The 27,912-nt window shown below is 41.4% G+C and overlaps 1 protein-coding gene across 2 annotated transcripts in view; it reads left to right on the top strand.

The window, feature by feature from the left end:
* Positions 1–601: 601 nt before the first annotated feature.
* Positions 602–27,912, top strand: part of TMEM121 (transmembrane protein 121) — a 52,538-nt gene continuing 25,227 nt past the window's right edge. For both annotated transcript variants that reach the window (XM_081948914.1, XM_081948913.1), the window contains exon 1: positions 602–1,321. The gene's annotated coding sequence lies outside the window, so the exon portion shown is untranslated. The remainder of the gene's footprint in view (positions 1,322–27,912) is intronic.

The raw sequence follows: 27,912 nt of genomic DNA, 5'->3' as shown, positions 1-27,912 counted from the left end.
AGGGAAGTCTACTGGAAATTTAAACTACTTTAGATTCGGCATGAGAGAGCAGGAATCAAACCTTTATGTGTGCACAAAATACACAATACAATAGCAGAGTTGGAAGGACCTTAGAGGTCTTCTAGTCCAACCCCCTGCCTAGGCAGGAAACCCTATACCAGTGTTGGGGCATTCACAACTTCTGGAGGCAAGCTGTTCCACTGATTAATTGTTCTAACTGTCAGGAAATTTCTCCTCAGTTCTCACAAGGGAGAAGAATAGGAGGAAATATCCGATTTTGAATCAAAAAATCCAAAGGAACTTTTCCTTAAAAAGAAGAATTGAAATAGTTAACATTTATTATGTTAATGTACCTATTATCTTATTAGTATTTAATAGATGGAAATTGCAATTAATATTATTATTCAACCTTTCCATCAAAATGATGCTTAGTGTAGTTCTAAGAAAAATAAAAGACAGAGAATAGTAATTAAAACTATAATTTAAAAAACAATTAAAGTGGCTTCAAGTTCTACAGCAGGAGGCGCAATAATATAATAATTAATGGGGGCAATATTGCATTTTAAGGCCTACCATTCCATTTCCTCGGGCGCCAGGGGCCATCTTTCCGTCAGTCGTTTACTTTTTCAGACTAATGAGAAAATATCAGTACTTAAAAAATTAAATGTTGAACAAAACTCATTAAACCATATTAGAGAAAGGGCAGAAATTAATCTAAAGCCCACAGGAAAGGGCAATGCGATTATTTCTACTCATTGTTTTTCCTGGTTATCCATTCTTTATTCTATCACCTCTTCGCATCTTATCCTGATTTTAATGGAGTCTCCTTATCGGCATGCCCATTATTTCCCGTGATATTTCTCCCATTCTTTCCGAAGGATATTCCTGTCCTTCACTAGGGCGTATCGCAGCTGTCGCCCCCTCCCCATCGTTGGCGTCATCCAAAACTGCGATTTCCATCCTCTCCACCTGCGGACGCTCCCGCCACTTCCTTTTCTCCCCCACCCCAAATCTTCAAACCTAGCAGCCTCTCCTGCGCAAGCGGCGGCGGCGGCGGCGGCAGCCAATCTCGCCCCGATCGCTCCTGCCGCCTCCCCTACTTGCGTGAACGTAGAGCCAAGAGACATTGCCCGGCGTCCTCTCGAAAAGCCGGCGTGCCGTGGGGCGGGAGGTGGGGGGAGAAGCGATTCTTTCCACAGAGGTCGTTTGTCTGTGCTGGGAGTGGGTCAGGACGATTCCCCCTCTTCTCCATTTCATCTGGAAGCGTCTCAAACGCGCTGCAGCAGAGGCAGGGAATTCACTCAGCCCCGAAAAAAACGAGGTAAGGGTCCGACTGCACCATAATCCGACGGTGTGCTGTGCTCTTCTCCTTCACACCCGCAAGGAAGATCTGGATGAAATTCCAAGGTGTGGGGAGTTGGACTTCCTCCTGCCCCTCGATGCCGACTCACTGCTCTAGGGAATCTTGAGCAGTGCATCTTGGGGGGCAATCCAGTTTATCGTCCCTCTACACTCCGCTGCTCCAAGGAAGGTGGGCAGAAGTGCCAGATTGTGCTTACAATGCTGATGAAGGGAAGACAATTGAGCCCAATGGCGCTGCCTTCCCATTCGCTCCAGTCTTCCACCTCTGCTTACCTATTTTTGCTGGACAGCTGAGAGGACTGGGCCTGCCAGATCCAACCCTAGTGCTCAGTGGGTGAGGCAGATGTACAAGCAAGCCAGTTCAGGTACTCAGTCAAGAAGCAGCTGGTTCATCTTCACACTAGCTCACCTGAACTGAAGAATGCAGAACAATCCTCCCCACCCTTGGTTCCGGTCCCCACCAGAAGAGGGAGAGGTGCAGCAGCAGTAGCATTCCTTCAAGGCCCACAGAGTCCACACAGTTGAATGGATTAGCAGTTAGTTCTCATAAGAACAGCCGGCCACCTCTATCTGCTGGCTTGCATTGTTTTCCTTGGTCCACTGCAGCATTAACCTCCACTACTTTGCTGGGGAGGAGGTAGGGAGGGCAGGAGGGAGACCCAGAGGTGGGGGTACCTGCAGGCTTTCTGTGTCCCATTCTTGGCAGTGCCAATGGGCCCGATTTGTCATTATTATGCCTCTGAAAAGGGAGCTAGAGCAAGGGGCTGGTCCTGAAGGGACAGCTGGTGCCTTCTGCATTTCACTATGTACCAGGAAGGCATACTTTTTCCTTTCTAATTGTTGATAGTCTCTTGACCATCTAAAATTATTCCAGTTACGGTCTGAGCACCACTCTGAGGGAACAAATAAGTAGAAAATAGTTGTTGTCCTTTCTGCTCTCTGTGTGCTTTAGCCCCTTGAGCAGCACAACATGCTTTGTTCCTACTCTTCTTTGTACATTCCAAATGAAAGATGCAGGCAAGTGATCTGAGATAGTATCAACACCTATTCTTTGCAATCACTACTTACTCACATGTATGTGTGGACATATAAGCAATAGCTCTTGTGCTACTTGAAATCTTGGGGAAGGGAGAAGAATTGAAAAAGGGGTGTTACTGTTACTGTGTGGGGCACATGAAATACTTTCCCTTCCACATGTATACTCTCTCTCTCTCTCTCTCTCTCTCACACACACACACGCACACACACGGCACAGTGTCTCTCAGGAACAGTTCAGCAGATGGATAAGACTCTCTTGGATTCTCTTTTCCCCCTTCTGCAGAAATAGTCCAGACTTAGATGTGGGAGGAGATAGCAATGAAATGCTTTTAGTATATGCACACTACTTCTCCTTTTCTCCTAGTCCACTTACCAATGTTAAGGAAGGTATTTATTCATTAAACATGAAACTCAGTCAACTGAACATTCAAAAATGCATCACAAATACCATTGACTGGTGCTAATGGTTGATATGAGTTTGCTGCCAGATATCAACCAAGTACCTTCTTAAAATATACAATGTTCCAAGTAGCACATTTTTTTGCAGTTCCGCTGGTGTTATTGCAGGAAGCTGAAATTTGTTGATGTATCTTATAAAATTCTTGGACATGGTACCAAGGCCTCGATGACAATGGGTATCAGTGTTACATGTTTCATCCATAATCACGTAGTTTCGATGGACAGGTCGCGGTATTTTGTGGTTTCTTCCAGTTCTTCTTTGACTCTGGCATCTCCTGGTACCCCAATGTCAACAAATTGTATGTTTCTTTCTTTCTTTCTTTCTTTCTTTCTTTCTTTCTTTCTTTCTTTCTTTCTTTCTTTCTTTCTTTCTTTCTTTCATTATTATTATTATTATTATTATTATTATTATTATTATTATTATTATTATTATTATTATTATTGCATCAACAGAATTGTATCACAGCGGCCAGTTGTTTCGCCGGATTTGGCATTAATTACTAGTCGGGCCCCACCCAGGGGCCTAGGACGTCGTAATGTATTTTCGTAATATGTGTGCGGATCCAAGCAGTGCGGCCTTTTGCATTTGACTGATGGTGATTTTGTCAATTTTTAACTGTTTTAAATGTAATTCCAGTGCTTTTGGAGTAGCACCCAGTGTGCCGATTACCACTGGAATTACCACTGCTGGTTTGTGCCATAATCGTTGGATTTCAATTTTTAAGTCCTGGTATTTCGGGATTTTTTCATATTCCTTCTCGGCGACCCTGCTATCACCTGGTATTGCGATGTCTATGATTGTAACCTTATTTTTCTCAACCAGTGTGATGTCTGGTGTATTATGCGCCAGTATTTTATCCGTTTGTATGCGAAAATCCCACAAGATCTTGACCATCTGACCCTCGATGACTTTTTCAGGCTTATGTTCCCACCAGTTTGTTGCTGTTTTAATATTATAACTGCACAAATTCCAGTTAATCATTTGTGCCACTGAATTGTGCCGCATTTTATAGTCAGTCTGCACGATTTTTTTACAGCAGCTGAGTATGTGGTCAACAGTTTCATCAGCCTCTTTGCAAAGTCTACATTTGGCATCATTAGAGGATTTTTCGATTTTGGTCTTAATGGCATTTGTGCGGATAGCTTGTTCTTGCGCAGCCAGGATTAGTGACTCTGTTTCTTTCTTTAATGTACCTGCTGTTAACCATAACCAATGCTTTGTTCTGCCAACTCTCCATTCTTAATTTTATCACATCTTTTCTGTATTCTTGTTTCATATATTGGGCCTTCAATAGATTTTTGTTCTTTACTTCGATTAATAGATGTTCTTGACTTTCTTTTAGATAATCAGCCAGTGCATGTTTTTCTTCTTCAACTATTTGCTTCACTTGTAATAATCCTCTGCCACCTGATTTTCAGGGTAGGTATAGTCTATCAATATCACCACGTGGATGTAAACTGTAGTGCATTGTCATTAGTTTCCTGGTTTTTCGGTCCAAAATGTCCAAATCAGCTTGTGTCCAGTTAACTATACCAGCTGTGTATCTTATAACTGGTATTGCCCAGGTGTTTATGGCATTGATTGTATTTCCACCATTCAATTTAGATTTCAAAATTTTCCTAACTCTGTTGGTGTACTCTCCCCTGACAATAGTTTTTACTTCTCCATGCTTGATGTTATCCAACTGCAGAATGCCTAAGTATTTGTAGGCTTCATTTTCGTTGCATTTAATTAGTTGGCCATTGGGCATTTCAATTCCCTCATATGTAGCGATTTTGCCCCTTTTTATGGATACAGTGGCACATTTTTCCATGCCAAACTGCATTGAAATATTGGTGCTGAATACTCGGACTGTGTTTGTTAATGATTGGATTTCTATTTCTGACTTTCCATAGAGTTTCAAATCATCCATATATAATAAATGCGAAATTTTTTCGGCTTCTTTGGCTGTTTGGTAGCCTAATTTCATTTTTTTAAAAGATTACTGATAGTGGAATCATCGTGATGATGAAGAGAAGAGGTGAAAGTGAATCACCCTGGAAAATTCCTCGCTTGATATTAACCATTCCGTAGTTCTCATTCCCTACTGCCAACTCTGTTCTCCATTGTTTCATCGCCTTTTCAGTAAAGGATGTAATATTTTTGCTAATGCCAGTTGTTTCTAAGCATTTTATGATCCAACTATGTGGCAATGAGTCGAATGCCTTTTTGTAATCCAGACCATATTCAAATTTGTTTTTCTGTTCTTACAATTTTCTAATATCATTTTATCAATTAGGAGCTGATCTTTTGTGCCCCTGCTCCTTCTTTTGTTGCCTTTCTGCTCTACTGGCAAGATGTTGTTTGTTTCCAAATAATCCATAATGTTATCTGCAATAATGCCTGTGAGTAATTTGAAGGTTGTTGGCAAGCATGTTATTGGTCTGTAGTTTTCAGGTATTGTTCCTTTAGTTGCATCTTTCTGAATCAAGTATGTTTTTCCAGTTGTCAACCATTCACCAATTTGGCCATTTTGTAAAATCATTCAGTTGCATGGCCAATATTGCATGTAAACTGGTCAGATATTTGAGCCAGAAACCATGTAATTGGTCCTTTCCAGGTGATGTCCAATTCTTTACTTTTTTTACTCGATTTTTGACCATCTCAGTTGTTATTTCTAATACTTGCATTTGTTTGTTGCCAATGCTTTTCTCAAAGTCATGTATCCATTTTGCTTCCTTATTGTAGTCCTTTGCATTTTCCCACAATTCTTTCCAGAATTCAACTGTGGCCTGCTTTTCTGGTTTTTGACTTTTGGTGCCACCATTCACATTAAGACTTTGATAAAAACGCCGTTGGTCTGATAGAAATTGCTGATTTTGTTTATACTGGATGATTCGTGCCTCATATCTTCCAATTTTCTTAGCTGTTGCTGTTATCTGCTGTTTTACAATCTCTACAGCTTCATTGATGTTTCTTGTATCTAATCTATACCTTCTGATTAGCTGATCTATAATTTTGTTGTTTTTAAGCCGTTGCTCACACATGTTCTTCAAGTTGCTAGCATCTGCCCTTAATTTTTTTACTTTTTGTTCTAATCGAATTTTCCACTTTGGCTTTGATGCTTTTTCCGTTGTGTAACTAGGTGCTTTGATTTTAATGCCTAGTTCATTAGTGACTATTGCAGCTGCACTGTACATTAACTGGTTCGTTTCCAAGATGGATCCCGATTCAATTGTTGAAAGCACTGCGTTAACCATTTTCATGATAGGGGCCAAAATTTTCTTAGGCACAGTTTTTAATGATGGTAAACGTTGCCGTTCCTTATTAAACAGAAAATGCTCCATGATCTTGTCCTTCAATTCTTTTTGTTTTTGAGTTAGTTCATCAGTTGGTTCAGTGATAACTGGTTCTGGTGATAGTGTTATTATTTCCTCCCCGACAGCTTCTTCTGGGAGTTCTACTACAATGTCTTTAGGTGTGTCTTGAGTATCAGTTATTTCTGCTTGTGATGCTGTTTTCTTAGTTTTGTAATTTGCCTGAATTTCCTCAAGTTCAACTTCACTAAACACTTTATTCCGTGTAATAAATCACCTTTGATCTGCAAGTCGTTGTTCACTAACATTTGAATCTGGATATTGTTGTTTCCATAATTCATACATTTGCTTTAAATAACCTCTTTTTCCAGGCTTTGAGTTGTAGTAACAGGCCATTATGGCACAGTTTTCATCTGCACTATATTTTTGTCATTTTGTTGGCTGGTCCACTTGTAGCCCACTTGTCGACGGATGTCCAAGGACCTCAACATCCGCCGCGGCCCTTGTTAACCTGCGCGACGACCGATGCGGTATAGAATTTTTATTTGTTTCTTCCACTATGTTATATGGGTTGGCGGTTTTTTTTTTAATGGGGCCAGGTTGCCAACCTGACCCCAATCCTCCTCCTTTCTCATCCGGGCTTGGGACCGGCTTATTATTATTATTATCATTATCATTAATATTATTATGTGGTTAATCTTTGGTGAGATTCACAGCCTTTGGGACTGGTTGGTAGCTCAACAGCTCGAGTCCTATCCAAGGACCTAGGAACTGTTAAGGTAACGTCGGAGGATATAAGCTGTTCCAAGTAGGGTGGTTTTTTATCGAATCAGAATGTTCAAGTCAGGTAAATTTAGAATTTCCAAATAGCGAGGTAGCCCTTTAGGTATTGCTCCAAGGGCTCCAATTACAATCAGGACAACATACGATTTCTTTTTCCACACTTGCTCAACTTCAATTTGCAAGTCTCGGCACTTTGTGATTTTTTCTTGCTGTTTTATCTTCAATTCGCGCATCACCAGGTATTGTAATGTCAATGAACCATAGTTTTTCTTTTCAACAATTGTTATGTCAGGTGTGTTGTAGGCCAAGTGCCCGTCAGTCTGAATTCTGAAGTCCCACAAGATCTTGACTTTCTCATTCTCTAAAACCTTCTCAACCTGATGTTCCCAGTGGTTTTTGCTGTACTCAAATCCAAACTTCTGGCACAATTTCCAGTGAATAATCTTAGCAATCTTAGCATGGCGTTGTAGGTAGTCAGTTTGTGAAATTTTCCTGCACCCACTGATCAAGTGATCGACTGTCTCATCTTTCTCATTACAGAAGCGACATTTGCTCTTGGTGGTAACATCCTGAATTTTTGCCTTCATGCAATTTGTGGCTAAGGCTTGTTCTTGAGCTGCCAAAATAAAGCCTTCTGTTTCTTTTTTCAGTACTCCAGATCTTAATCAGTTCCAAGTTAGTTTTTGATCAGCTTTGCCTTCAATACTTTTCAAGTATTGGCCATGCATAGCTTTGCTTTTCCAATTTTCAGCTCGCTTCTCAATTACTTCTTTCTTATATTCAGCTTTTAACTTAGCTGTCTTCAAAAGGCCTCCTTTATTTACTTCCTTAATCATTGGTTCTTCACTTTTCTGGATGTAATCATCAAGCTGTGTCTTTCTTCTTCCACAGTCTGCTTTACTTGTAGGAGTCCTCGACTACCCTCTGCTCTTGGTAGATACAATCGATCAATATCACTTTTAGGGTGCAAAGCATGATTCATTGTCATAAGCTTCCTTGTTTTTCTGTTCAAATTGTCCAACTCCATCTGGGTCCAGTCAATTATTCCCGCAGAGTATTGAATTACAGGTATAGCCCAGGTATTTATGGCTTTTATGATGTTTCCTCCACTCAGTTTGGACTTTAATATCTTGTGAATTCGTCGTACGTACTTGGCTGAGGTTAATTCCTTGACTTTATTATGTGTTAACTCAGAGGCCTCTAAAATCCCTAAGTACTTGTAGCCTTCTTCTGGTTTTACTGCCTTTATCATTTCTTCATTCTCAATTCCTATTCCATCATCTTCTATGACCTTGCCTGCTTTGATTGCCATTGTTTCACATTTGTCAATTCTAAACTGCATACCAATGTCTTAGCTAAATTCTTTTGTGCTTTCAATTAATAAATTCAGTTCAGCTTTTGTTTTACTAAATAGCTTCAAATCATCCATGTACACCAAGTGCGAAATTTTCAGTCCTTTCTTTTCAAGTTTGTATCCACTGTTCATCTTCTTCAAAATGGTTGTCAGTGGTAGCATTGAGAGTATAAAAAGTAGGGGTGAAAGGGAATCACCCTGGAAAATGCCTCATTTAATTTCAACTTCACCCACTTCTTTTCCATTAGCCATAAGCTTCATTTTCCAGAGGTTCATTGAAGTTTCCATGAATTTTTGTATGTTGCTGCTGCCGCCAAAGATTTTCAGGCATTTCTTGATCCAGCTGTGGAGAACTGAATCAAACACTTTCTTCTATCTTCTAACACTAGTCTATCCAAGCCATGAACAGGTTGGTTCATTTTTTCTTTGAATTCTTTAGGATTAGCTTTTCAATCAGCAGTTGATCCTTTGTTCCTCTTGAATTTTTGCAGCATCCTTTCTGTTCTATAGGAAGCAAGTCATTTCTTTTCAAGTATCCGTAAATTTGGTTTGCAATGATACTAGTGCAATGATACCAGTAAGGAGCTTGTATGCTGTTGGCAAACAGGTGATTGGTCTATAGTTTCCAGGGTCCTTTCCTTTTTCTTTATCTTTTTGGATCAAAAATGTCCTTCCAGTTGTCATCCATTCATCATTTTCAGGTGTTTTTAAGATCTGGTTTATTTGGGCTGCCAATCTTTCGTGCACTCTGGTAAGTGCCTTTAACCAGAAGCCATGTAGCTCATCTGGTCCAGGTGCACTCCAATTCTTCACATTTCTTGACTGCCTTTGCACCATTTCTTTTGTTATTTTCACATCTTCCATTTTATGCACTTTAATAGAATCCTCAACCTGCTTGATCCATTTTGCATTTCTGTTGTGCTTGTTGTTTTCCCACAAATTCTTCCAGAATTTCAGAGCTTTCTCTTTATCAGGCTTTTCATTTGTTGTTACTCCATCTCCACTTTCTAAGCTCTTGTAAAACTGGTGCTCATTTGCTCTGAACTGTGAGTTTTCCTTGAACTGAGTTACTAGATTTTCATACCATTTAATCTTTTCAGCAATGGCAACAACCCTTCGTTTCAGCTCTTCAATTACTACCGCAATCTACTTATTCTCCAAATCGTATCTTGCTTCCAGGCTACTTTTGACCTGCTTATTCTTTAGCTGACCTTGCCTTAGGTTCTTCAAGTTGCTCAAGTCTCCATGGAATTTTTTGATCTTCAATTCCAACTGAATTTTCCACTTAGGCTTCCCCTTCTTGCCTCTTTGGTTCTTTTGTATTTTCAAACCCAATTCTTTGATGGTTATGAAGGCTGCTGCATACATCAGCTGGTTTGTTTCAGCTAAAGTAGTGGTTCAAATGGTTTGTATAGCCTCATTGACCTTTTTTAGTACATTTCCCAATTCTTTCCAGTTCACTTGGTTCAGCTTTGGCAACTGTGCTCTTTCAGCATCTTCCATTTGATGTTTTATTTTTTCATTGAGCACTATCTGTTGGTGCTTGTTCTTCAGTGCTTTCTTATTTTTTATCTTCATCCATTTCAGCAGTCTCTTCCTCTTTTTCTTCCTCAGTTTGCTTTTGAGTCTGCAAATCATTCTTGATGTTACTCTTCTTTGTTGGTGTACTCAGACCATTAGTTGCTTTCTCTTCGATTCCTGTTAATTCTGTTGTAGTGGAACATTTGTGCCTCAGAATTACACGTCGTTGGTCCATTAGCCTTTGTTCACTCATATCGCAGTCTGTGTGGTTCACCTTCCAAATCTGATACATTCGTTTTTGAAATCCATGTTTTGCTGGCTTGGATTGATAGTAAGCTTCCATGATAGAGATGTTTTCTTCCCTAGTCCAGATTTTTCACTTTTTCACTTTTTCTTCCAGTAGCTTGTCAGCTCCATGCCCTGTTTGCCTAGCAGAAGGAGCTGAGCCCTGTAGCTCATTTTGCGCAGAATGCCCAGGAGCCATAGCATCCAATGGAACCCTTGTTAATCCGGGCAATAGTTCAGCTGGCACAAATTTCATTATTATATACTTTATTCATTAAACATGAAACTCAGCCAACTGAACATTCAAAAATTACAAATACCAGTGACTGGTGCTAATGGTTGATACAGTTTGCCACCAGTGTCCTAGGTATCAACCAAGTACCTTCTTAAAATATAAGATGTTCTGAGTAGTGCAGTTTTTTGCAGTTCCGCTGGTGGTATTGCAGGAAGCTGCAATTTGTTGATGTATCTTGTAAAATTTTTGGACATGGTGCCAAGTGCCTCGATGACAATGGGTATCACTGTTACATGCTTCATCCATAGCCATGTAGTTTCGATGGCCAGGTCGCGATATTTCATTATTTTTTCTAGTTCTTTTTCTTCGACTCTGGCATCTCCAGGAACAGCGATATCAATACTGTACACTTCGGCCCTCTACAACCGTGATATCTGGCATGTTGTGCTCCAAATGACGATCCGTTTGTATTTGAAAGTCCCACAAGATCTTCACCTTCTCATTTTCGATTATTATTGTTGTTGTTGTTGTTGTGTGTGTGTGTGTGTGTGTATGTATGTGTGTGTATGTATGTATGTATGTGTATATATATATATATATATATATATATATATATATATATATATATATATATATATATATATATATATATATAAATTGTTGTTGTTGCTGTTGTTATTATTATTATTATTATTAAAAACAAGAAAATGAAACATAGGTGTGATTTTATAAAGAGTCATATTAACCACAATCTACAATAATTGTAGAAATTAAAAAATTGGCTCCAGAGGAAAATGAAGTCTGGCCCTGGAGGGAAAAGGATACATGAACGAATCTTTTGAGGTGGAAGAGTTCCACAGTTTGGGAATCACAACCATGAAGATCTTTCACCCCATCCTCAGTGTGAGAGAACTTAGGCCAAGGTTTCCATTGTTTATCTTAAAGCTCAAGAAAGCACAAACATGGAAAAAGAATCAAGCCTAGAAATGCTTGCTTACATGGGACTTGTGTGGTGCTAAGGCAGGACTTCCCTGAGACCCTTCCTTACTCTCATTATACACGTAATCCTCCAGTTACAAATTTAATAGAGCTTGCCAATTACCATATTTTTGGACTATAAGATGCACCAGAGACGCACATAGGTTGAGAGGAGGAAAACAAGAAAAAAATAATAATTTTTGGCCTCTGCATGTCACATTTTCACCCTCCCCGGCCCCCAGAAGCACTCTACAGTGCTCCACACATCCTGTTTTTGCAAAAAACGCCCTGATTTTGGGCCCAAACTCTCTATGTGTTGTGTTTTGCCCTCCCTGGCCCGCTTTTGCCAAAAACACACCTGATTTGCTGCAGAATTACTCTCATACAATTAAATGGCATTGGGGAAAAAGTAAGATCAGTGATGCCATGATGGAAGATCTTTATTTTTTCAGTTTATGCAAAAATGAATGAAATGGCCAAAGGGTCTACAATCTCTGTAAAATGTTCCAAGTATGGATCAGGGCACTGATTACTTTCAGTAGGTTTAAAAAGAAACAAACAAAAACCACACCATAAATTCATCAGATTGGTGTATATCATGTAATAATTGTATATTAAGACAAATTTTATATGGTGTGAAAAATACAAACATGTCAAAGATATGCAGACTTTGGGGATGGACAACTTGACACTCCAAAGGAGACAGTCTGGTCAAAATAACAAAAACACCAGTGTTTTTGACATTTTGATGATGAAAACAGAAGAACATTTTAGTTTTAGTATTATAATGAGATTGAGTATGTATGTGTGTCCTTCTGGGGGCTGGGGAGGGAGGGCAAAAACACAATGCGCGGAGGGTTCGAGAGTCCTAAAACGGGGGCCCACATTCGGTCTGTAAGATGCACCAAAAGTTTCACCCACTTTTAGGGGGGAAAGTGCGTCTTATACTCTGAAAAATACAGTACATTTGTAACCTGGGGATTCGTTTAATTGAATCATGTTAAATGAATGTGATCACTCCCTGCTTTCCCCAATGCATTTGTTAATTGAATGTGCAGGTCTTTAAATGCACATGAGGTATCTCAGGCTGGGGAACAGCATGTGGGACCTAGTGTTGGACCAGACTATCCAAGACGTCCCTCAATCCATTTAGATACCTCATGCTCCCCTGGTGTCCCCATAACTGCTTCTCCCACTCCATCCTACCCTCTGGGTCTCCACAGACTGGGCCTGATTTGCTAGCATCTCAGATTCTACTCCCCACCCCATTTACCATGGATTACTTAGTTTTTGAAGATCTCCAGAGGTCCAGAAGAGGCTGACCACTGGCTGAGAAGCCAAAGTTTTCTTATTCAGATGATGGCAAAACTGTAAGAACAGGAAATCTAAGGAAAACATTTTAACCAGCTTGTGAGTAAAAGGCTTTTCTCTTGGGGACAGCTTCAGGAATTGAGGTAGCAACAGCAGCCAATCAATGAGGAGCTTGGCTGAACTGCAAGCCCTTTGTTGATTGACTGTTGTGCCCCAGTCCCTGAAGCTGCTCATTCGAACTAGCCAGTCAGCAGCAAGCAGACTGGACACAAATTAAGCCTGACCAGACTGGGTCAGGCCCTCATGGCAGAAAAGACAAAGTCTTTTATTCAGATGGAGAAAGCTGTTTTTCTTACATTTCACGTTCTTACAGCTTCACAGGCTTCTGAATAAAAGACTTTGGCTTCTCTGCCACGTGGGTCAGCCTCTTCTGCCGCTCTTCAAAAAGTAAGTATAGTAAAGCCATGAAAAATGGGGTGGGGAGGACTGGTTTGGGCCCAAGGAGGCTCCATTTCAGTAACAGGCTGGAGGAGCCTAGGGAGTCCCGAACGGGCCTGGGAGGGCCAGATCTCACCCACAGAGGCTCCATTTTGGCATGTAACAGGCCAGGGGAGGCCTATGCAGGCCTAAATGGGGCCCTAGCAAGCTCGGGCAAGCAGCCAGGAGTTGAGAGGAGCCTCCTGACAAGGAGAGATTGAGAGGAAGGGGCGAGGTTTCAGTCGGTTCAGCAAACTGAGCAAACAGTTAACAACCAGTGTGAACCAGCTAAATCCCACCACTGGTTAGAATGCAGTATTGCAGGCTAACTCTGCCACAGCCAGGAGTTTGATCCTGACCAGCTCAAGGTTCACTTAGCCTTCCATCCTCCCAAGGTTGATGAAATGAGCACCCAGATTGTTGTTGGGGGGGGGGGGGAATATACTGACTTGCTCAGAAAGTGCTGTAAAGCAGGAGTCCCAACTCCCAGTCCGCAGCCCATTGTGAACATGGACGGTGAGCATGCCTCACCCACAGCCTTTCTTCGCTACCACTGCCAGTCTATGGAGCCAGAAAGTTTGGCAACTGCTGCTGTAAATCACTATGGGGTGATATTAAAGTGATTGCTATTGCTGTTGAAATTCTATTGCATGGATAGATGGATGGACTGGAGGGCGTTTACAGCATAAACTAATTTTTGATCAGAAAAGAGCCCCATTGGATTCAATTGTGGTTTTGATTATATAAATCCAACCCTCAGAAGCTCCATTTCGGCCTGCTCCATTTGGGCCTCCGCAGGCCTCCGCGAGCATGTTGCAGATCAAAATAGATTTCCTGAAAATAAGACCCTGTCTTATTTTTTTGCCACCAAAAATGGCACCAGATCTTATTTTCGGGGGAATGTCATCCACTGACTCACCTCACTTGCGCATGTCACCCCCAGCCTCTTTTTCGTTATCAGAGGTTTAGGTTTAGGTTTATTTGGATTTATATGCCGCCCTTCTCCAAAAGGACTCAGGGCGGCGTACAACATTAAAAACACACATCACAAAAGTTAAAAAAAGATTAAACCCATTTCCAAAAAGACCAAACCGATTTTTTTTAAAAGAAAGGATACATTTCAAATATTTTCGATCTCTGCCCTCCAGTCAACACAAACTGCAACCGATCCAACAGGTAGGAGGAGAACCACTGTAAAATGGTGCCCCCCACTCCCAACCCCCTGAGTCGTCGCAGTAGGATACCATGGTCAATGGTATCGAAAGCCGGCGAGAGGTCTAATGGGACCAGGACAGAGGGTTGAATAGAAATATCCCCTAAATCTAGATCATTCATCCACTGCCCAGTGACAAAAATCAGGTCGAGCGTGTGTCCCCCATTATGGGTGCGGTCTTGAATTAACTGAGTTAGGTCCATAGGTGTCATGGAAGCCATGAACTCCCGAGCTGACTCGGATGTCTCGCCAATGGAGGGCAGATTGAAATCCCCCAGGACCATGAGCCTGGGGAAATCAACTGCCAATCCAGCTAATAGATCCAGCAGCTCCGGCAGGGCCGATGAAACATAGCAGGGAGACAGGTATGTAACAAAAAGGCCCACCTGATCTCCAAGGCCCCACTTCACAAAGAGGGACTCACACCCGCCTATCTGAGGCACAGTGACCTCCTGAGGTCTGAGACTTTCCTTAATAACCACCGCTACCCCCCCCCCCTGCCCTGGGCTCTTGGCTGGTGAAACGCCCGGAAGCCTGGTGGGCATAGTTCGCTAAGGGGCACACAACCCTCATGGCCCAACCAGGTCTCCGTAATGCACGCTAGGTCCGCTCTACCCTCCTGTATGAGGTCGTAAATGAGGGGAGCCTTATGTACCACAGACCTGGCGTTAAGCGACACCAGCCGGAGACCAGAGTCCGGTAATCCCGAGCACCCGGGTGTGTGAGAAGGGCGATGAGGGTCGGAACGCGCGATCGCTCTTAAACGGCAAACCTGCGTCCTCCGAACATCATTTGGCCCTCGGCCCCCACCATATCTGCCTCTCCCACAAACAGTAGAGAAGGTGAACTCCCCAATGGAATGGCTTAATGTCTCCCCCGGAATCCCAACCCTTCCTAGCCCTCCCAACCCGCGCCCATTAGTTAGCGCTGGCCTTCTTCATCTGGCAAGGCCAACAAGGATTTCCTGAACACCTCTGCAACTGATAACAGATCAATCTGGAGCTCTATTATTGGCTACAGAGGCCTTCAGGAAAGCCTTGCCAGCTGCAGCAGAAGAAATGGGCCAAGATGTGTGACTACAACTATCCAAAGTTAAGTAGTAGGGCAGCTTCAACCACTATTCCCACCCTAGCTTAATTTTTACCTGTGCACCCTGGAGTAAGTGGGGTCTTAATTAGGGCTTATTTGGGGGTGGTGGTATAACTTATATTGGGTTCACATGTAAAAATCAAGGTAGGACTTACTTTCTGAGTAGGTCGTACTTTCGTGGTACTTTCAGGAAAACTGTTATTTTCCCTCTAAAAGATTTCAGTTCATTTTTCAATTAAAGTGTACAGTTTTATGTGTTAATATGTTAAATAGGTTAAAAGTAGAAAAAATTCTGGGGACTGGGGAGGGCAGAAATTAGCGAAATTTTTTTTATCTTGCTAAGATTTTTTCAAATCTCAAAAGCCTGATATTTTAACGGGTGTGGAGACTTCTTATATCCACTGTATTTGTTATAAGACAGAAATTACTTCAAAATAACACTATGCGCATCATGAAATCATTGCACAAAGTATTATCATGTCATTGACTTCTAATGCAAGTGCACAATTTGTGTAGTTAAGTCACAATATGTGTAATATTTGTCTCTATTATATATGCTCATAATTCTAACTTTCAAAATGTTTCACACATACAGTATATATTTATTTTGCTTTTTTTCTTTCAATAATTGGACAGCAATTGTGTCAACATTGTATCATTCTGTCTCATTGAAGACTTTCACGTGGAAATTCCCACCACTTTTTTATAAGTCTGAATTAACTCTAGTTTTTTTATTTATATTTTTAAAATTAATTAATCATCATTTGTATTTGTACCTAATATTTTTTTCACTTTTTCCCAAGACCATCATGCATGGTAAGATGTCGCTTTGTGATCTTCGTATTTCCAACATTGATTCAAAGTACCTTTATATGTCTTAGATAACTTATGTGGTAATGGTACATCATCTTATAATAGTTGTCTCTTAAGTTGTAAAACAAGGTGAATTTCATTCCTTTTAATCACACTGTCTCCCATTGATCCCTCTATATATTATAACCAAAATTCTTAGCCCATTTTAACATGCATCTGTTTTACCATTTCAGATTTCAACAAATGTTCTTTTTAGCAGTCACATGTTCATTCTTTGTTAATGTGTACATTTCACCTTATGTTGTTTTATTTCAGTCACCTTTTTATTTATATGAAATCTCATTCTTAATTGTGCATATGAAAATGATTGAACACTAGTTCCCTCCATAGTCAATTTTTCTCTTGACAGTTTTGCAGTCCAAATCTTTTACAACATCTAAACAATAGAAGTAGTTAATGTAGAATCTTGTCTGAAAACCAGTTTGATGCAATAGTTAAGACTCCAGCTAGAAACTGGGAAACTGTGATTTCTACAGATAGTTCTCAACTTATAATTCCAGTGACGGTTCAGAGTTATGATTGAAAAGAGTAAGAACCTGTACTCACACTTTAAAAAGATACAAAAAGAAAAGCCTTAGTTATAGCATTTAATAGTTATTACTAGTATAGAACAGTTATTTGTCTCACCCAATTTCTCAAATTATGGTTTGTGCATAGTGCCACATTGTAATATGGGTTGTTTATTTGTAGCTCAATATGTTGGACAAGTCCATTCCAAGAACGGAGAGAAAGCTTATGAAACCAATGTTAATCATACATGAATATAATTTCAAAACAAATCAAAATTATGACAGTATTATATATGAATTGGGAGAATATGTTGCATATTGTGATGCCTGAGAAGGGAGCTGGCAGGGAGGCAAGCAACCTAGGCCAAACCCTCTAGAAAGCATAATGTGAACATTACTCTGTTCATTCACTGTTGCTGGTAATCCCACTACAAGTTGACTGGTTGGGTAGCAACCATTTGATATTATGATGGACCTCCCCTGGGTTATGAATTTCCGTCAGTCCCCCCCCGCCCCCCATGGTCACTTGGCTGAATTATGGGCATTCAGCAACCAGTTACAGACATTTGCAGTGTTGCATCATCATGTGATCACATTTTATGAAGATTTTGCCAAAATCTGGCATTTATAGGTGAAACTTGAAGAATTAGAATATCGTGCAAAAGTTCATTTATTTCAGTAATGCAACTTAAAAGGTGAAACTAATATATGAGATAGGCTCATTACATGCAAAGCAAGATAGTTCAAGCCATGATTTGTCATAATTGTGATGACTATGGCTTACAGCTCATGAAACATTTAGGTTGTAAATTCGGATACATACAAGATAATTTTTTTAGATCTAAATGTCATCTATACAACATCTTATAAAAATTCTCTCTCAAATTCTGAGCTTGCATGAATTTTACATTTCTTACCCAAATCTTTTCCCATGTTTCCATCATTATTGGCTCTTCGAAATTTTGTGCCCATTTCATCATGCAGTCTTTAACTAACTCTGTTTCAGAGTCTATTTCTATCAGTATATTATGCAACCTTTTTATATGCATTTGACTCTGGTCCCTAATTTGTTTTACCAAACTATCCTCATTTTGCGTGATACCAATTGTCTGATCTTTTTTCCATCTAGCTTGTAACTGTCCATACTGGAACCAGGTTTGAGTTATCCTTTCCTCTCTTAATACATTCATAGACTTTAACTGTAGAGCACCTCTCTCTATATTAAGAAGTTCTCTATATGTAATTACATCCTGTTTTTGTTCTATACTTATATTCTCTATCGCGTGTCTGGGTACTACCCACATAGGTATCTTATCATTTAACCTATATTCGTATTTTTTCCAGACACACAATACGGCATTTCTTAATATATGGCTTTTAAATATCTTATCCACCTTCTTGTCATATATTAAATAAGCGTGCCAACCATATACCAAGTCATATCCCTCAATATTCAGTATTCTATCCTCTGTTAGGTTAATCCAATCACTAATTGTTGATAAAACTACTGCTTCATAATATAATTTTAAATTAGGCATTTTCAAACCTCCTCTTTCCCGTATGTCTTGCATTATTTTAAGTTTTATTCTGGTTTCTTCCCTGCCCAGACAAAGTTATTAATACCTTTCTGCCATTCTTCCAAATTTGCATCTTTTTAAAGTATTGGTATCATTTGAAAGAGAAATAGAAACCTAGGCTAAACATTCATTTTTACTGCTGCTATCCTTCCCAACAATGACAATTGTAGTTTTTTTCCATTTATTCATCTCTGTATTTTGTGCCATAATGGTTCATAATTATACTTATATAATTTCCCATTTGAGGTTGTAATGTAGACTCCTAAATATTTAACCTTTTCTACTATCTCGCATCCTGTTACTCTTTCTAATTCTTCTTTTTGATTTGTGGTCATATTTTTAACTATCATCTTTGTTTTTCCTAGATTTATTTTGAACTCAGATACCTGACCATATTGATTAATTATGTTCATTAAACCTCTAGCTGATTTCTCGGGTTGGGTTAAAGTTACAACCAAGTCATCCGCAAATGCTCGTATGAATATCGTAGTCTATATTCATAATGCCTAATCTTAATTCCCTGTAGGTCATCTGACCCACATATTCTATTCAACAATAACTCCAAGGTTAAGATAAACAATAATGGAGACAGGGGACACCCCTGTCTTGTTCCTTTTTCAATTTTGAAGGATTCTGTTAAACTACCGTTAACTATAATTTGTGCTGTTTGTTTCTGGTATATTGCCTTGATAGATTGTGTGAAATATTCTCCAAAATGCATCTTTTGTATTATTTTTATTAAAAAATTGCCAATTCACTTGATCAAATGCTTTCTCTGCGTCTAAGAATAAAAGCACTGCGGGGACTTGGTTGTTCTTCCCCAGATATTCCAATATATTAACAATTTGTCTTACATTACTTTTCATTTGTCTCCCCTGTATAAAACCGGATTGATCATTATGAATGATTTGTTGTATAATTGACATCAACCTATTTGCTAATATTTTAGCAAAAAATTTATAATCTGTATTAAGTAATGAAATAGGTCTATAGTTTTTTGGCTGGGTGTGGTCCTAATCTTCTTTTGGAATCAGGGAAATAAAGGCTGTTCTCCAAGATGGCGGTACTCTTCCTTCCATTTAAATTTTGTTAAATAATTCCTTAAGAGGATCTACCATTTCTAATTGTAACTTTTTATAATAAACCGCTGTCAATCCATCTGTACCTGGGGCCTTCCCAATTTTTAATTGCTTAATTGCCAGGAGAATTTCCTCTGTGGTTACAAGTTGATTCAATCTTTCCCTTTGCTCATCTGTAACTATAGGTATTTTCTCTTTCTCCAAATATCTATCTATATCTAAACCTTGTATTTTATCACCAGCGTACAATCTTGTATAGTATACTGAGAAAGCCTTTTTAATCATATCCTGTTGATAAACTTCTTTACCTTTGTATTCTACTTTCTCTATAGTACGAGATTTTTGTTTTTTTCCTTAACATGTAAGCTAGCCATCTACCTGGTTTATTTGCATTACAAAAAGTATTATGTTTAGCATATATCAGATTTGTAGCTACTTGATCTGACATCAACATATTGAACTGTCCTCGCAGTGAAGTAATTGCTTCTCTTGTCTTCTTATCGTCTGGATTAGATATTAACACCTGCTCTTTCTTTTTTATTTCTTCTTCTAATTCCCTTCGTTTTTCCCCCTGTTTACGCCTATATAAATTATTCAAATTTATTAAGACACCTCTCGTGTAAGCTTTGCTTGCATCTCAAACCATTTCCATCGATGTCCCCTTATGTATATTAAAAGCAAAATATTCTTTCAATATTTTTTTACATTCTGTAACATTTCTCTCATGTCTAAATAAATTTTCATTTAACCTCCAAGATCTCCTAGATCCCTCTCTATCTTCCAATTCCATCTAAATCGGGTTATGATCTGTTCTCGAGCATATCTTCGTCTTCTTCACCCTAGAAAGTAAATCATTTGTGATTAGTATAAAATCAATTCTGGAAAAGGATTGATACCTATCGGAGAAAAATGTGAAGTTCCATTCTTTAGCATTCCGTTCTCTCCAAATATCTCTCAGTTCCATATCATCCATCAACTTAAAAAAGTATTTAGGTAGTCTTGGTCGTGTTTGAGTATTTTGCAATAATCTCTTCTTGTCTTTGGTGGTGTCCACTACTCCATTCCAGTCACCCAATAGTATACACGATTTATAATCCCATTGTGTTAATTTAGCATGAAGCAATTTATAAAAATTTTCTTGTTGTTGGTAGGGAGCATATACTCCTGTTAAGAGTATTTTCTTTCCTTCTATTAATAATTCAATTGCAATATATCTTCCTTGAGGATCTGCTTCGATTAATTCAGCCTTTAAATCTTTTCTTAAGTATATAACTATACAATTTTTCTTCTCTGGAGCAGATGCCACAAAGTATGATCCCAATCTTGCGTTCATCAAGTATTTCTGATCCTGTATTCTAATATGAGTTTCTTGCAAGCAAATTATATCATTTTTAAATTGTTTCAAGTAGTGAAATATTTTTTCCTTTTTTGTGGTGAATTTAAACCATTAACGTTCCAGGTTAGAAATTTAATTGTCATCTTCAGCTCCCTGAAGCTTTCTAAGAGCTGCCTGGAAATCTTGCTGGGATTTCACCTTCAGTCTTGCTCCCCCCACAGCTTCTGTGTTCGTGTTTGTAATTTTTTGGATTATTGTCTGGGTTTGCTGCATCTTTAATTCTTGCTCTTTGCGTTTAGTGGCTGCTCGAGTTTGTCTTTGTTCCATTATTTCTTTTATCTCTTCAGGTAAGTCCAGAGCTTGAGCAGCTCCCCCTTGTGCCTGAATATCTTGCTGTATGGTTTTGTCTGCTTCTTTTCTTCCTCTAAATCCTGGGGATGGGGGGCATCCAGCCTTTAATACATTGCTATAAAAATCTCTTGCTTTCCAAACTGTGTTAAGATGATATCTTTGTCCTTGATAATTCACCACCAGTCCGACTGGAGCCTCCCATCTAAATTGAATCTGTTGACTTTTAAGTTCATCCACTAAAAATGCATAATCCTTTCTGGATCTCAACATTTTGGGGGGGATTTCCTTCAATACTACCACATCTTGTCCTGCCACTTGTAATTTATTTTTGTAAGTTGCTTGCAGTATTTCATTCCTGGTTTTCCTGGTGACAAAATAAATTACAATATCTCTTGGTAGTTGTCTCTGTCTGGCAATCCATGAATTAACACGGTAAATTTTATCGATCTGCCAGACACACTCCCCCTTTGGTTCACCAGTTAATTGAGCGAAAGCTTCGGCAAAAATATCTTTCAGATCTTCCTGGTTCTGTTCTTTCAAACCTCTTATTCTTAAAGCAAATTCCATTGTTCTATATTGTATCATTGTTACTTCTGCCTCTGATTTATCAAGTTTGCTTTGTGCCTCCTCAACTTTATTCTCCAACTTAATGTTAGACTGATTAATTTCTTCCACCTTCTCATCCAGAGATGTTAAATAACCAAGTAAGCCTTTAAATTCATCTGCTATGTCTTCTCTAATCTGTTGATTATGGGTTTGAATTAAGTCCTTAATTCCAGACATTTCATCAGACACATCTTTAAAAGCATTTGAAATCTTTTCCTCCAAAACAACCGCTTGGTCCTTTAATGCATTTTGGAGATCCTCAAGTGTCAGAGTTTTTGTTTCTGCTGGGGGTAATAAATATTGTAATTTTTGTGTCTGGGCTGGGGAACTGCCAGCACTCTTGGAAACGTTTAATTTTGCTTGTTTTGACTCCCTCTTCTTTGTGGCAACCTCTGAGATATTGGAACAATGCTATCATGTCTCCCCTAGTCCTTCTTTCTCTTAAGCTAAACATACCAAGTTCCTGCAACCGTTCTCCATATGTTTTAGTCTCCAGTCCCCTAATCATCTTTGTTGCTCTTCTCTGCACTCTTTCTAGAGTCTCCACATCTTTTTTACATCGTGGCGACCAGAATTGAATGCAGTATTCCAAGTGTGGCCTTACCAAGGCATTATAAAGTGGTATTAACACTTCAAGTGATCTTGATTCTATCCCTCTGTTGATGCAGCCTAGAACTGTGTTGGCTTTTTTGGCAGCTGCTGCACACTGCTGGCTCATATTTAAATGGTTGTCCACTAGGACTCCAAGATCCCTTTCACAGTTACTACTACTGAGCAAGGTATCACCTATACTGTACCTGTGCATTCCATTTTTGTTGCCTAAATGTAGAACCTTACTCTTTTCACCATTGAATTTCATTTTATTAGATAGTGCCCAATGTTCAAGTTTGTCAAGATCCTTCTGTATCTTAAGTCTATCTTCTGGAGTGTTGGCTATTCCTGCCAGCTTGGTATCATCTGCAAATTTGATGAGTTCCCCATTTATTCCCTCATCCAAATCATTGATGAAGATATTGAAGAGTACTGGGCCTAAAACAGAGCCTTGGGGTACTCCACTGCATACTTCCCTCCATGTAGATGCAGTTCCATTGAGAACTACACGTTGAGTGCGGTTGGTCAGCCAGTTACGAATCCATCTGGTGGTGATGCTGTCTAACCCACATTCTTCTATTTTATCTAGTAGTAGGTTATGGTCTACCTTATCAAAAGCCTTACTGAAGTCCAAGTAAACTATATCGACGGCATTCCTCTGGTCCACTAATTTTGTCACATTATCAAAGAATGCAATAAGATTTGTCTGGCATGATCTGTTTTTGACAAATCCATGTTGGCTTTTGGTTATTACTTTGTTTGCTTCTAGGTGTTCGCAAATTCGTTGCTTGATTATTTTTTCCAGAATCTTTCCTGGTATTGAGGTTAGGCTGATAGGTCTGTAGTTTCCTGGATCTAATTTTTTCCCTTTTTTAAAGATGGGAACCACATCAGCTCTTTTCCAGTCCTCTGGTAGTTCCCCAGTGTTCCAGGATCTCTGAAAGATATAATTCAGTGGTTCTGATATCTCGTCTGCTAGTTCCTTCAGAACCCTGGGGTGTAATCCATCCGGTCCTGGTGATTTGAACTCGTCTAGTGTAGACAGGTGCTCACTTACCATTTTCTTCCCTATTTTAATTTGTGTTCCTAATCTGATTTTTGTGGTGCTGTTTTTGATAGTTTGGACTGTTTTATCCCTTTGTGTAAAGACAGATGCAAAACATGAGTTAAATAGTTCTGCTTTCTCCCTGTTGCTTGTCACTTTCTTGCCACTTTCTCCTAGCAATGGACCAATTGTTTCCTTAACTTTTTTCTTGTTTTTAACATGTTGGAAGAAGCTTTTTTTGTTAATTTTTACTTTTGTGGCAAGCCTTTCTTCATTGTGAGCCTTAGCTTTCCTCACTTCATCTTTACAGGCTCGGGCTATTTGCTGATATTCTGCCTTAGTTATGTCCCCCTCCTTCCACTTTTTATACTTACCTTTTTTGTCTTTCAGTTTGTCAGATAGTTCTTTATGCAGCCATGCTGGTTTCTTTTGGGAGCTGTTATTTTTCTTCTTCATTGGTATTGTGCTAGTCTGGGCTTTTGTAATCTCATTTTTCAAAATTTCCCAAGCTTCTTGAGTTGTTTTCCCCTCGAGGATTCTCATCCATGGAATTTTTCCCAAGCTCTCTCTAAGTTTATTGAAATTAGCTTTCTTAAAGTCCAAGACTCTAGTTTGACTTTGTTCTACTACTTGTGTTTGCATAATGTTGAATTCCAATATTGCATGGTCACTTGCCCCCAGGGTTCCTATGGCTTCAACACCTTCTATCATTTCCTCTCTGTTAGTGAGAATTAAGTCCAATATGGCTGATCCCCTTGTTTCCTTCTCTACTTTTTGGGAAACAAAGTTGTCTGCTAGGTTTGTTAGGAACCTAGTTGTCTTTTGTGAAGTTGTCTTCACAGAGGGAAGTATGTTACATCGGAATTAAGGTTTGTACTTACAATTATATTCACTCCTGCTTCACTCTGCCTGCGTATCTTTCAAATATAAATTTAAACATTGGCAGCAAGGGTGGTCGTGAAGTTTCGTTTCTGCAAAAGCAGAAGCGTCCCGGATGAGGAGCTATGTCGGGCTTCTGAGGAGCTCTCACCCTTCATACTCCAGGATCCCTCCTGGGGGTCCCGGGGAGCTGTGCCCTCGCCCATCTGCTCACCCCCCTCTTTTCCCGAGGGAGGAGTTTTCAAAGTGCTAGACAGCTGATTTACGCTGTTCTAGCAGTTTATTACTCAATCACGGGGCTGGCGTTCCCTAGGGAGCGTCATCCAACACCGACAGTGCCACCGGAAGCCACTAAATGAACTGTTATAAATCAAGGACTTCCCCTATTGCTATACACTGCTATTTATTTATTTATTTATTTATTTATTTATTTATTTATTTATTTATTTATTTATTTATTTATTTATTTATTTATTATTCATGCTTCTAGACTGCCCCCTCTCCCAAAAGGGACTCGGGGCGGTGTACAGTCCATGCAAAATATATCAAAATACAATAAAAATTGAATATGTACAGTTGGAATGGAGGAGGTTAAAAATGGAATTAAAAGAACTGTACAAAGCAATATATATAAATATAGGATTTTGAACCCCTAAAACACACACAATAAGTTAAAAACAATACCCCTAAAATAACCAGTTAATACATTTGCCAGGAGGGACAGTTGTAATTATGCCAGGCCTGCTAATCGGAACAGGTGAGTCTTCAATTTTTGCCGGAAGGAGCGGAGGTCAGTAGTGGTTCTAATGTCGGGGGGGAGGTCATTCCAGAGGGTTGGGCCCATCACAGAGAAGACCCTACTCCTTGGTATCGCCCGTTGGCATTGCCTAGTGGACGGCACCAGGAGAAGTCCCTCTCTGTGTGAGCGAATTGGCCGCAGGGATGTATGTGGGAGGATGCGATCCCGCAAGTAACTAGGTCCCGTGCCATGGAGCGCTTTAAAGATGGTAATCAGCACCTTGAAACGCACCCGAAAAACCACAGGTAGCCAGTGCAGCTCGCGCAGGAGAGGTGTTACGTGGGAGTACCTTGTACTCCCCATCACAGCCCGCGCGGCTGCGTTCTGAACTAACTGCAGTCTCCGGGCGCGTCCCAAGGGCAGCCCCATGTAGAGAGCGTTGCAGTAATCCAGGCGGGACGTCACCAACGCGTGAGTGACCGTGCGTAGGGCATCCCGGTCCAGTAGGGGGCGCAATTGGTGCACCAGGCAAACCTGGTGGAACGCCCCCCTCGCCACGGCTGCCACATGGTCATCCATTGACAGCTGGGCATCAAGGAGGACGCCCAAATTGCGCGCCCGTTCCACAGGGGGCAATTGTTCGCCCCCTATGGCCAGCGATGGAATCAGCTGGCTGAACCGAGGTGCCGGTAGCCACAGCCACTCAGTCTTGGAGGGGTTGAGTTTAAGTCTGTTGTCCCCCATCCAGATCCCGACGGCTTCCAAACACCGGGACATCACTTCGACAGCCTCGTTGGGGTGGTTTGGGGTTGAAATATACAGCTGGGTATCATCAGCGTAGAAGTGACACTCAACCCCAAAACCACGGATGATCTCACCCAGCGGCTTCACATATGTGTTGAACAGGAGAGGCGAGAGGACCGACCCCTGTGGCACTCCACAAGTGAGTGGCCTCGGGGTCGACCTCTGTCCCCCTGTCAACACACATTGCTTCCGGTCGGAGAGGTAGGAGCCGAACCACCGCAGAACGGTACCTCCGACTCCTATCCCCTCCAACCGGCGCAATAGGATACCATGGTCGATGGTATCAAAAGCCGCCGAGAGGTCTAATAGGACCAGGATAGAGGAACAACCTCTATCTCTGGCCCTCCAGAGATCATCGACCAACGCGACCAAGGCTGTCTCTGTGCTGTGCCCGGGTCGGAAGCCGGACTGGCGTGAGTCTAGATACTCGGATTCGTCAAGGTGTTGTGGAAACTGCTGCGCCACCACATTCTCGACAACCTTCGCTAAAAATGGAAGGTTGGAGACTGGACGATAGTTAGCTAGCTCCATTGGGTCGAGTGCAGGCCTCTTAAGTAAGGGTCTCACCACCGCCTCCTTCAAGGCGGCTGGTAAGGATCCCTCACCCAATGAGGCATTCACCAGGCCCAGAAGCCAGCCTCGGGTCACCTCCCAAGATGCCAGTACCAACCAGGAGGGACACGGGTCCATTAAACATGTGGTGGGTCGTAGCCGTCCACGCAACCTATCCAAATCCTCGGGGGCAACAGAATCAAACTCCTCCCAGGATGGTCTCACAAGACTCGCTGTTGGCGGCCCGTCTGGTCCACTCAGGGGGGCCCATCCGCTCCGGATCTGAGTGACTTTATCCTGCAGATATTCCCCAAACTCCTCTGCTCTGCCCTGCAAGGGTGCCCCCTGCGTCCTCTGTGACAAGAGGGAGCGGGTCACCCTAAACAGGGCGGCAGGGCGGTTATCCGCGGACGCAATAAGAGCAGCGCAATATCTACGTTTGGCCGCCCTTAATGCCACAAGGTAGGTCCGTAAATAGGCTCTTACCTGTGTTCGATCAGATTCGGAGCGTGAGGACCTCCACCTGCTCTCTAGACGTCTCCTATGGCGCTTCATCACCCTCAGCTCCTCGGTATACCAAGGAGCCCGGGTGGGTCGCTGCCGCAGGAGAGGTCGCAAAGGCGCAACCCGGTCCAAGGCCCCAGCCGCCGCCCTATTCCAGGCGGCCGCTAGGTCCTCCGACCGAGCGCGGGTCAGGGCTACAGGTAATGGCCCAAGCTCCGTCTGGAACCTATCCGGCTCCATCAGGTGCTTGGGGCGGTACCAGCTTGGACCATCTGGTCCCGCCTCCTCGCGGTGGGGGGTAGCGCCAGGGAAGTCCAGCCGGAGACATGAGTGATCCGACCATGACAGGGGTGTAACAACAAAGTCCCCTATACCCAGATCACTCGTCCACTGCTCAGATACAAAAACAAGGTCCAATGTGTGGCCACCTTCGTGTGTGGGGCCCTGAATTAACTGGGTCAGGCCCATGGCTGTCATGGAAGCCATGAACTCCCGAGCCACCTCAGACGCTGCTCCCGTCGACGGCAGGTTGAAATCCCCCATAACCACAAGCCTGGGGATCTCAACCGCCGTCTCCGAGATCAGCTCGAGGAGCTCGGGCAGGGCCGCTGATGTATAGCGAGGAGCCAAGTATACAATCAGCAAACCCAACTGCCTCCCTGGGCCCCATTTCACACCAAGGGACTCACACCCGGATATCTGAGGAACAGTGAACTCCCTCGGCTCTAGACCTTCCCGTATAACTACCGCCACCCCACCACCCTTACCCAGGGCCCGAGGCTGATGGAATGCGCGGAAACCTGGTGGGCACATTTCCACGAGGGGTAAACCACCCTCGTGGCCCAACCAGGTCTCCATTATCCCTGCAAGGTCCAGCTCCCCCTCAGAGATCAGCTCATTAATGAGGGGGGCCTTGTTGGTTACGGACCTTGCATTGCAAAGCATCAGCCGTAGGCCCGGGCTCTGTAGTTCCTGGCCACCTAGATTGCGGGGGTTGGTACAAACGACCGGGCGTAGCCAACAGCCACGGTCTCCCAACCGACCTTGTAATCTTCTTTTGTCCTC

The sequence above is a fragment of the Natrix helvetica genome (assembly GCF_964273705.1).
Source record: "Natrix helvetica genome assembly, chromosome: 3".
NCBI classification, from domain to species: Eukaryota; Metazoa; Chordata; class Lepidosauria; order Squamata; family Natricidae; genus Natrix; species Natrix helvetica.
The sequence above is the reverse complement of the archived record's forward strand: the minus strand, read 5'-3'. Positions and strand labels throughout refer to the sequence as shown.